The following is a 16,805-nucleotide window of genomic DNA, read 5'->3' on the forward strand; positions in this document are numbered from 1 at the left end:
ATTACAGAGAGAAGTTCATTTTTTGCATATGGATAGCTGATTTGTTCTGGCACTGTGTGTTGAAAATTGAATTACCTTTCATCTTTGTGTGGGTGTCATTTCTGGATTCTCTAGCCCATTCCACTTCTACATGTTTATCTTTCCCCAATACCACACTGATCACTACAGCTTCATGGGCCTCGCAACCGGGTTGAGGTACTGTGGCTTCTCTGACTTTGTTCTTTTTTCCAAATAGCTTTGGCTCTTTTAGCTCCTTTTCTCTTCCATGAATTTTAGACTCAGCTTGTTTTTTCTATAAAAATTCTGCGAGAGGTGCACCTGGGTGGCTCAGTGGGTTAAACCTCTGCCTTCGGCTCAGGTCATGATCTCAGGGTCCTGGGATCGAGCCCCGAATCGGGCTCTCTGCTCAGTAGGGAGCCTGCTTCCTCCTCTCTCTCTCTTTCTCTCTGCCTGCCCCTCCACCTATTTGAGATTAAAATAAATAATATCTTAAAAAAATTCTGCGAGAATTTTTTTGAATCTATAGGTTAGGTTGGGAGCATTAGCGTCTTTACAATATTCTCCAATCCATGAACATGGTACATTTCTCTATGTAATCATGGTATCTTTGATTCCTTTCATGAGTGGTTTGTAAGTTTTAGCATCTTTTGCAAGTATCTTTCTTTAGGTTATAGGAACTCTTTTTCAGTTCCTTTAGGATGTGTTTTGATGAACAGTTTTCAAAATTACTTTAGGACAGTTTTAGATTTATGAAAAAGTTGCAAAGGTATTACAGACAGTTCCCATACATGCAGTAACCAGTTTCCTCCAGTGCTAGTAACTTACATTAATTAGCATGGTACATTTCTTGAATTAACGAACTGATATTGATATGTTCTTATCAATTAAAATTTATACTTTATTTGGATTTCCTTTTCGGGTTAGGTATTAATTTCCATTTCCCATTTTTATTTTACTTTTTTAAATTTTTATTTAAGCTCTAGTTACTTGACATACAGTGCAATGTTGGTTTCAGGAGTAGAATTCAGTGATTCATTACTTACATACAACACCCGGGGCTCATCACAGATGCCCTCCTTTTTGTTTGGATTGCCTTAGTTTCTATCCAATGTCCTTTTTTTTTTTTTTTTTGTCTCAGGATCCAATAGAGGATCCCACATTACATTCAGTTGTCATATCTCCTTAGGCTCCTCTTGGCTGTGGGTTTCTCAAACTTCCCTTATTTTTATTTTTTATGAACTTGACAATTTTGAGGCATTCTGGTCATCTGTTTTGTACAATGTCCCTCACCTGAGATGTGTCTCATGTTTTTCACATGACTAGACAGGGATTGTGGATCTTCAGAGGAAGACCATAGACGAGAAGTGCCATTCCCAGTACACCACATCAAGGGCACATGTTATCTGCATGGATGGCCATGGCTGGTCCCTGGCTGAGGCCGTGTGTTGGGTTGCTTCACTGTCAGGTTACCCACACCCCCTCCATACTGCCCTCTTTGGAAGGAGGTCGCTCGCTGTGCACAGCCCATATTGAAGGGGTGGGAAGTCATGTTCTCCCTCCTGGAGAGAGGAACATGTACACAGATTATTTGGAATTCTTCCTCATGGGACGTTTGTCTGTTCTTTCCATTTATATCCGTTTATATCATTAGAGACTCATGGATAGCTGTCTCATACCTTGGGTTATGTTCCAGTACTACTGTGCTTCTTTTGTTGGCCTAGCTTTGGCTGGTGAGAGCACTCAGCTGTTTCCCGGGCCCCTTTGACATACCCCACCGTTGTGTTTTTGTCTTTCCGAACACTTATTACATTTCTGGCACGAGGTGATGTGCCAGGCTCATCCTGCACTCTTCCTTCCCCAGCTGTAGATTCAGCTGTTTCCCCAAAGATATCCGGTGCTTTGTATTAGACACGGACACCTGGGCCCCCACTAGGCAAGCTTGTTGCTCCTGAGTGTTGTGTCTTCCAGGCCTTCCCAGCAGACAGAGAAGAGAGGGTTATGTGTGAATATTTGTCCAGTCACTGCACACATCTACAGCCACTTCTGTACGGAGCCATCTGTACCCATGTTACATTGAGCACAAGATCTTACCGACATCTCCTCTAATCCACCTCTAATCCACCACTGTGTGGTCATTCCAGCCTCTTGCCCTTACTGGTCTGTACATCCAACATCTGCCTACTTGACACTTTGATTCCAGTGTACATGCCTGGTGGCAACAGGACAGTTGACTTGTCAGCTGGGGTGCAATGCTCGCGTGGTTTCTCTTGCTGTGGGTCTTACAGACTCCACTCATTTCCAAGGTTATTCAGATCAGCACCCTTACACCCCACTCCTACAGTCAGATTGTTTGCCACTTTCTGCATTCCATCCTGGATCCCCAAATGTTCTGAGCGACTTTTTAAAAATTTGCACACATTGGAATTCACTTCTTGTGTGGTAAAGTTTAGTGGGTTTCAACAAGTATCATGTCTCCATCATTACACGATCATACAGAATAGTTTCCCTGCCCTAAAAGTCCTCTGAGATTTACTTCTAAACACTCTCCTTTCCTCTGAACTGATCATTTTACTATCTTTGTAGTTTTGACTTTCCCAGAATGTCATATAATTGGAATCATACTGTATGCAGGCTTTTCAGACTTTATCCATTCACCTATTAAAGGACATATTGGTTGCTTCTAGTTTTGAGTCACTTTGGGTAAAGCTGCTAACAACATTCCTGTGCACTTTTCTTGTGTGGTCGTAAGTGTTCAGATCAGTTGGGTAAATACCTTAGAGTATGATTGTTGGATCACGTCCAAGAGTATGTTTAGCTGTATGAGAAGCCACCAAGCTATCCTCCAGAGTGAAGTTGTCGTTTCACTTTCTGACTAGCAATGTTGCTCCGCACCCAAACCACCATTTTGCATTGTCGGGTTTTCGAGATTTAGCCATTCTTATAGGCAAGTAGTAGTATCTCGTGTTAATTTGCAACTTTCTAGTAACATATTTTGTTGACAACTTTTCATTTTATATGCTTATTTTCCATCTGTACATCTTCTTTGGTCAGATGTTAGAGGTGTTTTTTTTGGTGGAGTAGACAGAAGAGAGTGAGAGCATGGAGAGGAGGGGCAGAGGGAGAGGGAGAGGGAGAGGGAGAAAATCTTAAGCAGACTCCATGCCCAGCACAGAACCTGACACTGGGCTTGATCTCAAGACCCTGAGATCATGACCTGAGCCAATATCAAAAGTCAGACACTTTGGGCGCCTGGGTGGCTCAGTGGGTTAAGCCACTGCCTTCGGCTCAGGTCATGATCTCAGGGTCCTGGGATCAAGCCCCGCATCGGGCTCTCTGCTCAGCGGGGAGCCTGCTTCCCTCTCTCTCTCTTTGCCTGCTTCTCTGCCTACTTGTGATTTCTCTCTGTCAAATAAATAAATAAAATCTTAAAAAAAAAAAAGAGTCAGACACTTAGCCAAGTGAGCCACTCAGGTGCCCCTTAAAGGTCTTAATTTTAACAAATTTTCAGAAATTTAAAAATTTTCTTTTATGATTCACATTTTCTAAAGGAAATTCTTGGCTACTCTGAGGTCAGAATAATATTCATCTATATATTCATGGATATGTTTTAAGATTTCCTTCTTTTAGGCATATTTTCATTTTCCTTTTTTTTTTCTGAAGTGAAATTCACACAACATAACACGAACTAGTGAGAGCGTGCTTTTCAGCGGGATTTAGTGATGTTGTGCCCTTGTGGTCTTGGTCTGGGTTCAGCGTGTTCTCATCACTTCAAAAGGAAGCTCTGTGTCCCATTCTTTATTCCTCCCTCTCCAAGCACTGGCAGTCACCGGTTTGCTTTCTGTCTGTGAAATACCTATTGTAGTGGGATCATACACTATGGAGTGTTTTGTGTCTAGCTTCTTTCCATTAACCACGTTTTCAAGGTTCATCCATGTTGCAGCATGGCCAGGACGTCATTCCTTTTTATGACTGAATAAATTCCATTGTAAGGATTTACCACATTTTACCTCTCCACTCATCTGTTGATGGACGTTAGGGTTGTTTCTACTTTGGGTCACGGTGAGTGGTACTGCTCTGAACATTTATGTACCAGTATTTGTTTGCACATTGGTTTTCATTTCTCTTGGATATATATCTATGAGTGGAATTTCTGGGTCATATAATAATTCTATGTTTAACTTTTTGAGGAGTTATTGCAGTTTTTCACAGAGGCTGCACTATTTTACATTCCCACCAGCAGTATACAAGGATTTCAATTTCTGTACATTCTCACCAACATTTGTCCTTTTCCATTAAAGAAATTGTAGGCATTATGGTGGGTGTGAAGTGGTATCTCATGGTTTTGATTCTCATCTCCCTGATGACTAATGGCACTGAACATCTTTTCATGTTCTTGTTGGCCATTTGTATGTCTTCTTTGGAGAAATATTTATTCGAGTCCTTTGCCCATTTTAAAGTTAGATTGTTTGTCTTTTAGTTGTTGGGATGTGTTTTTAAAAAAAATATGTTCTGAGCCGCAGCCTTCGGCTAAGGTCATGATCTCAGGGTCCTGGGATCGAGTCCCACATCGGGTTCTCTGCTCAGCAGAGATCCTGCTTCCCTCTCTCTCTCACTGCCTGCCTCTCCATCTACTTGTGATCTCTCTCTGTCAAATAAATAAATAAAATCTTAAAAAAAATGTTCTGGATACTAGACCCTTATTAACATAAGATTTGCAAATATTTTACCCCATTTTGTGAGTTATCATTTTAATTTCTCTGATGCACAAAAGTTTTAAATTTTTATGAATGCTGATTCATCTCTTCTTCATTTTGTAGCTCTTGGTGTCATATCCAAGGATCCTTTCCCAAATCCAAGGTCATAAAGATTTGATCTTATATTTTCTTTAATGAGTTTTATAGTTTCAACTAATATATTTTCACTGTTGATCCATTTTGAGTTAATTTTGGCATATGGCATGAGGTAGAGCCCCAGCCTCATTTTCTGCAGATGGCTGTCCAGTCATGCCAGCCCATTTGTTGGAGAGACTGTTCTTTCCCTACAGAATGGTCTTGGTACTTTGGTCAAAAAGTAGTTCATCCTAGATATGGGCTAATTTGTTGACTCTCGAATCTATTCCAATGGTTTGTAGGTCTATCCTTATGCCAGTACCACACTCTTTTGATTACTATAGCTTTGTAGTAAGTTTTGAAATCAATAGGTGTGAGTCCTACAATTTTGCTCTTTTTCAAGATTGTTTTGGTTATTCTGGGCTCATTGCTAATCTATATTGATTTGAGAATCATTTTTCTCAATTTTGCAAGAAAAGGAAAAATGTCATTATTATTCTTTTACTTTATTTATTTTTTAAAATTTTATTTTATTTTTTGAGTGTTCCAAGATTCATTGTTTATGCACCACAACCAGTGTTCCATGCAATACATGCCCTACTTAATACTCACCACCAGGCTCCCCCATCCACCCATCCCCTCCCCTCCAAAACCTTCAGTTTGTTTCTCAGAGCTGTAAAGAATTCCTCAAGCTCAACACCCCAAAACCAGATAATTGTGTCAAAAAATGGACAGAAGACATGAACAGACGCTTTTCCAAAGAAAACATACAAATGGCTAACAGACACATTGTTATTCTTTTAAAAAATTCTTTATTTAAATTCAGTTTAGTTCAAATATACTGTATTATTAGTTTCAGGGGTAGAATTTAGTGATTCATCAGTTGCATGTAACACCCAGTGCTCGTTCCATCGCGTGCCCTCCTTAATGCCCGTCACCCAGGTACCCCGTCCCTCTACCCCTCCTGTCCAGCAACCCTCAGTCTCTTGTGGTTTGTCTTCCTCTTTATTTTCATCCTATTTTATTTTTTCTTATTTTCCACTATATTCATCTGTTTTGTTTCTTAAATTCCACATGAATAAAATCGTACGGCATTTGTCTTTCTCTGACTTATTTCGCTTAGATAATACCCTGTAGTTCTACCCAACTCATTGCAAATGGCAAGATTTCATTCTTTTTGATGCCTGGGTAATATTCCATTATATATATATGTATATACATTACACACACACACACACACACACACCATGTCTTCTTCTTCTTCTTTTTAAAAGATTTTATTGATTTATTTGACAGAGATTGACAGACAGAGATCACACATAGGCAGAGAGGCAGGCAGATGGGGAGGAAGCAGACTCCCCGCTGAGCAGGGAGCCCGATGTGGGGCTCCATCCCAGAACCCTGAGATCATGACCTGAGCAGAAGGCAGAGGCTTAACCTACTGCGCCACTCAGGAGCCCCATACCACGTCTTCTTTATCCATTCATCAGTTGATGGGCATCTAGGCTCTTTCCATAGTTTGGCTATTGTGGACATTGCTGCTTTAAACACTGGGGTGAATATGACCCTTTGAGTCATTATGTTTGTATCCTTCGGGTAAATACTTAGTAGTGCAAGTGCTGGGTTGTAGGGTAGCTCTACTTTTAACTTTTAGAGGAACCTCCATACTGTTTTCCAGAGTGGCTGCACCAGCTTGCGTTCTCACCAACAGTGTAAGAGGGCTCCCCTTCCTCCACATCCTCACCTGTTTTCTTGTGTTGTTAATTTTAGCCATTCTTTTTTCTTTAAGATTTTATTTATCTATTTGAGAGAGAGAGCAAAGGAGATCACAGAGGGAGAGGGAGAGGGATCACAGAGGCAGAGGGAGAAGCAGACTCAGCACTGAGCAGGGAGCCCAATGTGGGGCTCGATGCCAGGACTCTGAGATCATGACCAGGGCTGAAGGCAAATGCTTAACCGGTTGAGCTACCTAGGCACCCAATTTTAGCCATTCTGACTAGTGTGAGGTGGGATCTCATTGTGGTTTTGGTTTGTATTTCCCTGATACTGAGTGATGTAGAGCATTTTTTCATGTGTTTCTTGGCCATTTCTATGTCTTTTTTGGAGAAATATCTGTTCATGTCTTCTGCCCATTCCTTGACAGGATTTTTTTTTTAAGATTTTATTTATTTATTTGACAGAGATCACAAGTAGGCAGAGAGGCAGGCAGATGGAGAGGGGGAAGCAGGCTCCCTGCTGAGCAGGGAGCCCGTTGTGGGGTTTGATCCTAGGACCCTGAGATCATGACCTGAGCTGAAGGCAGAGGCTTTAACCCACTGAGCCACCCAGGTGCCCTTGGGTTTTTTTTTTTTTTTAAAGATTTTATTTATTTATTTGACAGAGAGAGAGAGATCACAAGTAGGCAGAGAGGCAGGTGGAGAGGGGGAAGCAGGCTCCCTGCTGAGCAGAGAGCCCGATGTGGGGCTTGATCCCAGGACCCTGAGATCATGACCTGAGCTGAAGGGAGAGGCTTAACCTGCTGAGCCACTCAGGCGCCCCTTGACTGGATTATTTGAGTGCTGAGTTTGATAAGTTCTTTATAGATTTTGGATACTAACTTCATCTGATAAGAGATTTGTAAATATCATCTCCCATTCTATAGGATGCCATTTAGTTTTGTTGAATGTTTCCTTTCCTTTGCAAAAGCTGTTTATCTTTTTTTTAAATTTAATTTTAAAAATTTTAAATAAACATATAATGTATTTTTATCCCCAGGGGTACAGGTCTGTGAATCACCAGGTTTACACACTTCACAGCACTTATCATAGCACACACCCTCCCCAAAGTCCATATCTCCACCACCCTCTCCCATCTCCCCTCCCCCCAGCAATCCTCAAATTGTTTTTTTGAGATTGAGTCTTTTATGGTTTGTCTCTCTCCCAATCCCATCTTCTTTCATTTTTTCTTTTCCTACCCCCTAAACCCTCCACATTGCATCTCCACTTCCTCATATGAGATCATATGATAATTGTCTTTCTCTGATTGACTTATTTTGCTAAGCATAATACCCTCTAGTTCCATCTACGTCGTCGCAAATGGCAAGATTTCATTTCTTTTGATGGCTGCATAGTATTCTATTGTATATATATACCACATCTTCTTTATCCATTCATCTGTCGATGGACATCTAGGTTCTTTCCATAGTTTGGCTATTGTGGACATTGCTGCTATAAACATTCAGGTGCACGTGCCCCTTCAGATCACTACCTTTGTATCGTTAGGGTAAATACCCAGCAGTGCAATTGCTGGGTCATAGGGTAGTTCTATTTTCAGTTTTTTGAGGAACCTCCACACATTTTTCCAGAGCGGCTGCACCATCTTGCATTCCCACCAACAGTGTAGGAGGGTTCCCCTTTCTCCGCATCCTCGCCAGCATCTGTCATTTCTTGACTTGTTAATTTTAGGCATTCTGACTGGTGTGAGGTGGGATCTCACTGTGGTTTTGATTTGTATTTCCCTGATGCCGAGTGATGTGGAGCATTTTTTCACGTGTCTGTTGGCCATCTGGATGTCTTCTTTGCAGAAATATCTGTTCATGTCTTCTGCCCATTTTTTGATTGGATTATTTGTTCTTTGGGTGTTGAGTTTGCTAAGCTCTTTATAGATTTTGGACACTAGCCCTTTATCTGATATGTCATTTGCAAATATCTTCTCCCATTCTGTCCGTTGTCTTTTGGTTTTGTTAACTGTTTCCTTTGCTGTGCAAAAGCTTTTGATCTTGATGAAATTCCAGTAATTCATTTTTGCCCTTGCTTCCCTTGCCTTTGGTAATGTTCCTAGGAAGATGTTGCTGCGACTGAGGTCGAAGAGGTTGCGGCCTGTTCTCCTCAAGGATTTTAATGGATTTCTTTCTCACATTGAAGTCCTTCATCCATTTGAGTCTATTTTTGTGTGTGGTGTAAGGAAATGGTCCAATTTCATTTTTCTGCATGTGGCTGCCCAATTTTCCCAACACCATTTGTTGAAGAGGCTGTCTTTGTTCCATTGGACATTCTTTCCTGCTTTGTCGAAGATGAGTTGACCATAGAGTTGAGAGTCCATTTCTGGGCTCTCTATTCTGTTCCATTGATCTATGTGTCTGTTTTTGGGCCAGTACCATGCTGTCTTGATGATGACAGCTTTGTAATAGAGCTTGAAGTCCGGAATTGTCATGCCACCAACTTTGGCTTTCTTTTTCAATAATCCTTTGGCTATTCAAGGTCTTTTCTGGTTCCATATAAATTTTAGGATTATTTGTTCTATTTCTTTGAAAAAAATGGATGGGATTTTGATAGGGATTGCATTAAATGTGTAGATTGCTTTAGGTAGAATAGACATTTTCACAATATTTGTTCTTCCAACCCATGAGCATGGAACATTTTTCCATTTATTTGTGTCTTCCTCAATTTCTTTCATGAGTACTTTGTAGTTTTCTGAGTATAGATTCTTTGTCTCTTTGGTTAGGTTTATTCCTAGGTATCTTATGGTTTTGGGTGCAATTGTAAATGGGATTGATTCCTTAATTTCTCTTTCTTCTGTCTTGTTGTTAGTGTAAAAAATGCAACTGATTTCTGTGCATTGATTTTATATCCTGACACTTTACTGAATTCCTGTACAAGTTCTAGCAGTTTTGGAGTGGAGTCTTTTGGGTTTTCCACATATAGTATCATATCATCTGCAAAGAGTGATAGTTCGACTTCTTCTTTGCTGATTTGGATGCCTTTAATTTCCTTTTGTTGTCTGATTGCTGAGGCTAGGACTTCTAGTACTATGTTGAATAGCAGTGGTGATAACGGACATCCCTGCCGTGTTCCTGACCTTAGCGGAAAAGCTTTCAGTTTTTCTTCATTGAGAATGATATTTGCGGTGGGTTTTTCATAGATGGCTTTGATAATATTGAGTATGTGCCCTCTATCCCTACACTTTGAAGAGTTTTGATCAGGAAGGGATGCTGTACTTTGTCAAATGCTTTTTCAGCATCTATGGAGAGTATCATATGGTTCTTGTTCTTTCTTTTATTAATGTGTTGTATCACATTGATTGATTTGTGGATGTTGAACCAACCTTGCAGCCCTAGAGTAAATCCCATTTGGTCGTGGTGAATAATCCTTTTAGTGGACTGTTGGATCCTATTGGCCGGTATTTTGGTGAGAATTTTCGCATCTGTGTTCATCAAGGCTATTGGTCTGTAGTTCTCTTTTTTGATGGGATCCTTGTCTGGTTTTGGGATCAAGGTGATGCTGGCCTCATAAAATGAGTTTGGAAGTTTTCCTTCCGTTTCTATTTTTTTGGAACAGTTTCAGGAGAATAGGAATTAGTTCTTCTTTAAGAAGAATGTTTGGTAGAAATCCCCTGGGAAGCTGTCTGGCCCTGGGCTTTTGTTTGTTTGGAGATTTTTGATGACTGTTTCAATCTCCTTACTGGTTATGGGTCTGTTCAGATTTTCTATTTCTTCCTGGTTCAGTTGTGGTAGTTTATATGTCTCTAGAAATGTATTCATTTCTTCCAGATTGTCGAATTTGTTGGCATAGAGTTGCTCATAGTATGTTCTTATAATTGTTTGTATTTCTTTGGTGTTGGTTGTGAATTCTCCTCTTTCATTCATGATTTTATTTATTTGGGCCCTTTCTCTTTTCTTTTTGATAAGTCTGGCCAGGGGTTTGTCAATCTTATTAGTTCTTTCAAAGAACCAGCTCCTATTTCATTGATTAAAAGCTGTTTATCTTGATGAAGTTCCAAAACCAGACAAAGACTCCACTAAAAAAGAATGTTATAGATCAATATCCCTGATGAACATGGACAACAAAATACTCAACAAGATACTAGCCAATAGGATCCAACAGTCCACTAAAAGGATTATTTACCACAACCAAATGGGATTTACTCCAGGGCTACAAGGTTGGTTCAACATCCACAAATCAATCAGTGTGATACAACACATTAATAAAAGAAAGAACAAGAACCATATGATACTCTCAATAGATGCAGGAAAAGCATTTGACAAAGTACAGCATCCTTTCTTGATAAAACTCTCTGCAGTGTAGGGAGAGAGGGAACATACCTCAATATCATAGAAGTCATATACAAAAAACCCATAGCAATATCATCCTAAATGGGGAAGCACTGAGTGCTTTCCCTCTGAGGTCAGGCATGACAGGGATGTCCACTCTCACCACCATTGTTCAACATAGCACTGGAAGTCCTGGCCTCAGCAATCAGAAAACAAGTGACCCTTGGGCTACTATTTTACATCTTCCCTAGAGGAGAGCACAGGCAGCAGCCCTTTTGATCGAGGCTGCAGAAACTTCTTGTTAGACCCGTCTCCAAAGGCAAGGGAAACAAAAGTGAAGATGTTTTTTTTTTTTTTAATTTTTAAAATTTCTTTTCAGCGTAACAGTATTCATTGTTTTTGCACCACACCCAGTGCTCCATGCAATACGTGCCCTACTTAATACCCACCACCTGTTCCCCCAACCTCCCACCCCCACCCCTTCAAGACCCTCAGGTTGTTTTTCAGAGTCCATAGTCTCTCATGGTTCACCTCCCCTTCCAATTTCCCTCAACTCCCTTCTCCTCTCCATCTCCCCTTGTCCTCCATGTTATTTGTTATGCTCCACAAATAAGTGAAACCATATGATAACTGACTCTCTCTGCTTGACTTATTTCACTCAGCATCATTTCTTCCAGTCCCGTCCATGTTGCTACAAAAGTTGGGTATTCATCCTTTCTGATGGAGGCATAATACTCCATAGTGTATATGGACCACATCTTCCTTATCCATTCGTCTGTTGAAGGGCATCTTGGTTCTTTCCACAGTTTGGCGACCATGGCCATTGCTGCTATAAACATTGGGGTACAGATGGCCCTTCTTTTCACTACATCTGTATCTTTGGGGTAAATACCCAGTAGTGCAATTGCAGGGTCATAGGGAAGCTCTATTTTTAATTTCTTGAGGAATCTCCACACCGTTCTCCAAAGTGGCTGCACCAACTTGCATTCCCACCAACAATGTAAGAGGGTTCCCCTTTCTCCACATCCTCTCCAACACACGTTGTTTCCTGTCTTGCTAATTTTGGCCATTCTAACTGGTGTAAGGTGGTATCTCAAGGTGGTTTTGATTTGAATCTCCCTGATGGCTAGTGATGATGAACATTCTTTCATGTATCTGATAGCCATTTGTACGTCTTCATTGAAGACGTGTCTGTTCATATCTTCTGCCCATTTTTTGATATGATTGTCTGTTTTGTGTGTGCTGAGTTTGAGGAGTTCTTTATAGATCCTGGATATCAACCTTTTGTCTGTACTGTCATTTGCGAATATCTTCTCCCATTCCGTGGGTTGCCTCTTTTTTGTTGACTGTTTCCTTTGCTGTGCAGAAGCTTTTGATCTTGATGAAGTCCCCAAAGTTCATTTTTGCTTTTGTTTCCTTTGCCTTTGGAGACATATCTTGAAAGAAGTTGCTGTGGCTGATATCAAAGAGGTTACTGCCTATGTTCTCCTCTAGGATTCTGATGGATTCCTGTCTCACGTTGAGGTGAGGTAATGAAACTCGACCATTCTCTTACACTGTCCACAAAGATAAACTCGAAATGGATAAACGTGAAGATGTTCTTTTGAGGGGATTGCACGGAGTCAGTAGGTCATTGGGCGGCATTACTCACTTGACAATCTCAACTCATCTGATCCAGGAATATGGTTTTCCTTCCATGTATTTAGGTCTTTTTTTTTTTTTAATTTCTTTTCAGTGTACCAGAATTCATTGTTTATGTACTACACCCAGTATTCCATGCAATTTTTAAGGATGTATTTATTTATTTTAGAGATAGAGCCTGCAGGGGAAGGAGCAGGAGAGGCTTAGAGAAGCCCCAGCAGACCCCATGCTGAGCATGGAGCCTGTGAGGGGCTTGACCCCACGACCCTAAGAGCACAACTTGACCTGAAACCAAAACTCCGATGCTTCACCCAGGCACCCTTGTATTTAGGCCTTTATTAATTTTTTGCCACAATGTTTTGTAGTTCTTAGTGTAGAAGTCTTTCCCCTCCTTGGTTAAATTTATCCCTATATATTTTATTATTTTATGGTACTTTTGTAAATGGAATCGTTTTCTTAACTTACATTTTGAATTGTTCATTGCTAGCACAGTTCAGAAACACAACTGATTTCGCGTGTTGACCTTGTACTCTGGAACTTTGCTGAAGGCACTTATTAATTCTAGTTATTTTTTGGGTATAGATTCTTCAGGATTTTCTGTATAAAGGATCATGCCATTTGGAAATAGAGATAATTTTATTTCACCCTTTCCATCTGGATGCCTTCATTATTTTTTTCTTCCCTAATTGCTCTGGCTAGAACTTCCAGTGTGATGTTGAATAACACCTGAAAGTCACTATCCTTGTTCTGTTCCCAGCAGGGAAGCTGTCAGTGCCTCACTGTGGAGAATGATGGCAACTGTCAGTTTTTAAAAATCGCCTTTAATCATGTTGACGGAGTTCTTTTCTGTATCCAGTTTCAATACTTCCTCTTTTCCACTGGCTTTGAGTTGAGTTTGCTCTTATTTTCCAAATTCCTAAAGGTGTTTTTACTTTATTGGCTTGAGATTTTCCTTCTTTTACAAATGTAGGTGTGAACACTTATGTTTCCCTCCGTGCACTGGTCTTTCTGCGTCTGCTGCGACCCTCTGTCATCCATCGTAGAGTTCGCTGTTTCTGGGAATTGTGTTTTAGAGATGGTGCTTGTGAGGAATGGACTCTCATTACTCCCAGGCACACTTTTAGTCACAAATTGTAGTCAGGTTTTGTCTTCAGCTTTTTACTTCTTTGTAAAACTTGTGGTTTTCCCAGGTTGAGGCTTCTCAATGATACGATTCCCCATCTTCTCCATCCGTCAGACCCCTGCCCGATCCCAGATTTTGTCTTTACTATATGATGGTTCGCAAAGATGTGCTGGCAGCAGGGCACTCCTGTCCTTCTTTGCTGGGTGCTGGGGAGGGAGGCCCGGGACCATCCAGCCTGGAAGGAACCAGGTCTCCCGGTGTCACTCTGTCAACCACGCAGCTTCTCAGGGGGGACATCTTGGTGCAGGCAGTGGGTGACACAGGGTGAGGTTCTCAGGCAGGAGGTTCACAGAGAAGGTGGGCTGGGCCAGAAGGGGGCTCTGTCAGGACCAGGCTCAGAAGCTGAGAAGGAAGCTAGGTTTGGGGCACCCTTGATCCTGGTCCCTGCTGTGAGCCAGGCCACAGGAGCCCAGTCCTCAGTGTCTTGGGGGTGGGTCTTGAAGGTGGGCTCTGCGGAGTGTGGTCAGTAGCAGCCCAGCACCCTGGTCAGTGTCACCCCGCACTATGGCTATGGCTTGTCCTGACAGGGCGCTGGGCTGCAGGGCCAGCAAGAACGGATTCTTTAAGACGGCCCTGCCCTCTGTCACCCGCTACCACGCCTGGGTCTGATGCCGAGACCTGTAAGTACAGACTTGGAGACAGACACACAGCCATCTACGGAACCACGAGGGGCTGGGCCAAGACACCGTTATGGAGAAGCAACCTCACAAGCCCTGACGGCGCTGCATTAGCTACACGTCACTTCACTTAAAATGAATTTCCTTCTGGGGCACCTGGGGCACCTGGGTGGCTCAGGGGCTTAAGTGTCCCACTTTTCAGCTCAGGTCATGATCTCAAGGTCATGAAACCCAGCCCTCGTCAGGCTCTGTGCTCAGGGTGGGGTCTGTCTCTCCCTCTGCTCCTCCCCTGCTTGTACACTCTCTCTCTTAAAAAAAAAAAAGAAAAGAAAAAAGAATTTCCCTATAATAAACTAAAGCTGAAATACATACACACACAAGCAAACTCACCTAAATTATATTTGTCCAAACAAGATTGATACTAGATAGTCTTGCAATCAGCATACCCACGAGTGACAACCTGGGTGACACTGTCTCAAGTTATGCATCATTTCAGTAGAGATGGAGTTTCAGCAAGTGTCTTAAGTGTTCTCCCGCTATTTTGCCTGCTTCAGGGATCTTAAGGGTTAATCTACTTATATTTGCCTGAAGGGTGTGTGTCTTGTGGGTCAGTGGTGCCCGCGAGCTGGGGGTCGCCAGCGTCTTACTGGTAGCTATTCCCGATTTGCCCGCTCTCCAGTACTTTGAGGACTTGGCGCTCTCTGCCAACCTCTGTACTTCTCACGGGCGGCTGCAGTGTTTGCAGACACACAGCCCCTCGCCTCGCTCCCTGTTCTGCTGCATCTGACTTTGCCTTTCGGATGCACACCCTGGCCTGCTCCCTGCACCCAGTACTTAGTCCTTCTGGAAAGATTGTGGATTTGACCGTGAGAACAAAAGGGTGTGGTCTTCACTGCTCTACCTTATTAAGAGGTCAAAATTGGAAGGAAATACTATGTTGCAGAGTTTTCAAAGGGTAAGAGGTGGTATCATTATTCTGACCCCCAAATTCCACATCTTATGTGGCTTCCTGAGGGGGTAGGTACAGCATCCTCAGAGCAACGCTGTCTGCAGGCAGACATGTCAGAGGCAGCCCACACCTCTGCCGTGGGATCCAGGTGTGGTCTTGGTGCAGCAGGTGTGGGTCGAGGCAGTCCAGGGGCAGGACCTGGACACGTGCTCCTGATTGTGAGAGGAATATTTTTTGCATGACTGCTTAAAAATAGAGATTGTTTTCATCACAACTGCCTGCCATAGTTGAAACATGGCTCTGTTTTGTCTCTAACTGTTCCTTTAAAATGTGTTTGGCCAGGAAACTTATTTTCAAGTTGTTGGCATTTCTGACAACTCTCAGAGAATCGAGCCACAGAACACAGACCATCTTGGGAATCAACATGTTGGGAGAAGACCCCCGCCCGGTGGGCCCTTCTCCCTGTGGGGCGTGGTGCGGGGGCTCTCCGCCCACTTCCCGTCTGTAGTATGCAAAAAAGGACACCCCCTCCCCAGAATATATCCATGACATAGTCCTCGGGACCCGTAAAAGTTCCGTGTTCCGTGGCAAGGGGGATTTACATCACCGGTGGCTGCCAAGGTCGGGGGACTAGCTAGGCTGCCCAGGTGGGTCCAGTTCATCATAGGGTCCTCGGAGGTGGGAGGGGAAGGCAGGCGGGTCTTTCAAAGGAGATGTGACCCAAGAGCAGTGTCCTGGAGATGCTGCATGGCTAGCTTTGGAGATGGAGGAAAGGCCCATGGGCCATGGACGGCAGGTGCCTCTAGAGACTGGGACAGGCAAGAAAACAGCATCTCCTGGAGCCTCCGGGAGGAGCCAGTCCTGCCCACACCTTGCCTTCAGTTCAGAGAGCCCTATATCCAGCTTCTAACCTACATGGAAGATAATACATTTGTGTCATTCTAAGTCACCCACTCTATTTGTGGAGATTTGTTCCAGCAGCCGCAGCAGACTCCTACACTGCCTGACTTCCTCCTGCTCCACTCAGGACCTGCTGCGGCCCCTTGAGCTCTGGGTTCAGGCGGGGTGTCGGGGAAGGCTGTGGGAGCGGCGGGAGCCCCCAGTGCACTGCAGCCATCATCCGCCCCAACGGTCCTTGCGCTCCCGCTGCTGCCTCTGCCCGGTGGGGCTGCCACCTTCCCTCCCTGGTGAACTTGGGGCCGGCAGACCCCTGGACAGCCACCCTCCCTTTCCTGACCCAGAGGCTGCTCAGGGGCCCGCAGGAGAAGGCACAGCGTCCCCCAAGCCCCCACTCCGGGACGCCCATGGCAGCCCTTGGCTTAAAGGAAGCAACTAGAGGCTGACCCCTCCATCTTCAAAGAAATGTCTGCACAAACTCTGCCCTGGAGTCTCTTTCTTCCCCTTTACTGACCCTGCAGCTGGGCAGAAGGCCCGTTAGCAGACTGGGTTCCCCGCACCAGCTGGAAATCTGCATTCGTTCTGGGCCTTCAGTCTGGTATCTGATTTCTGTCCCTGCATTGTCTCAGTCGGAATGGAGTCAGGACAAGCCCCGTTTTAA

The sequence above is a fragment of the Lutra lutra genome, chromosome 14 (assembly GCF_902655055.1).
Source record: "Lutra lutra chromosome 14, mLutLut1.2, whole genome shotgun sequence".
NCBI lineage: Eukaryota > Metazoa > Chordata > Mammalia > Carnivora > Mustelidae > Lutra > Lutra lutra.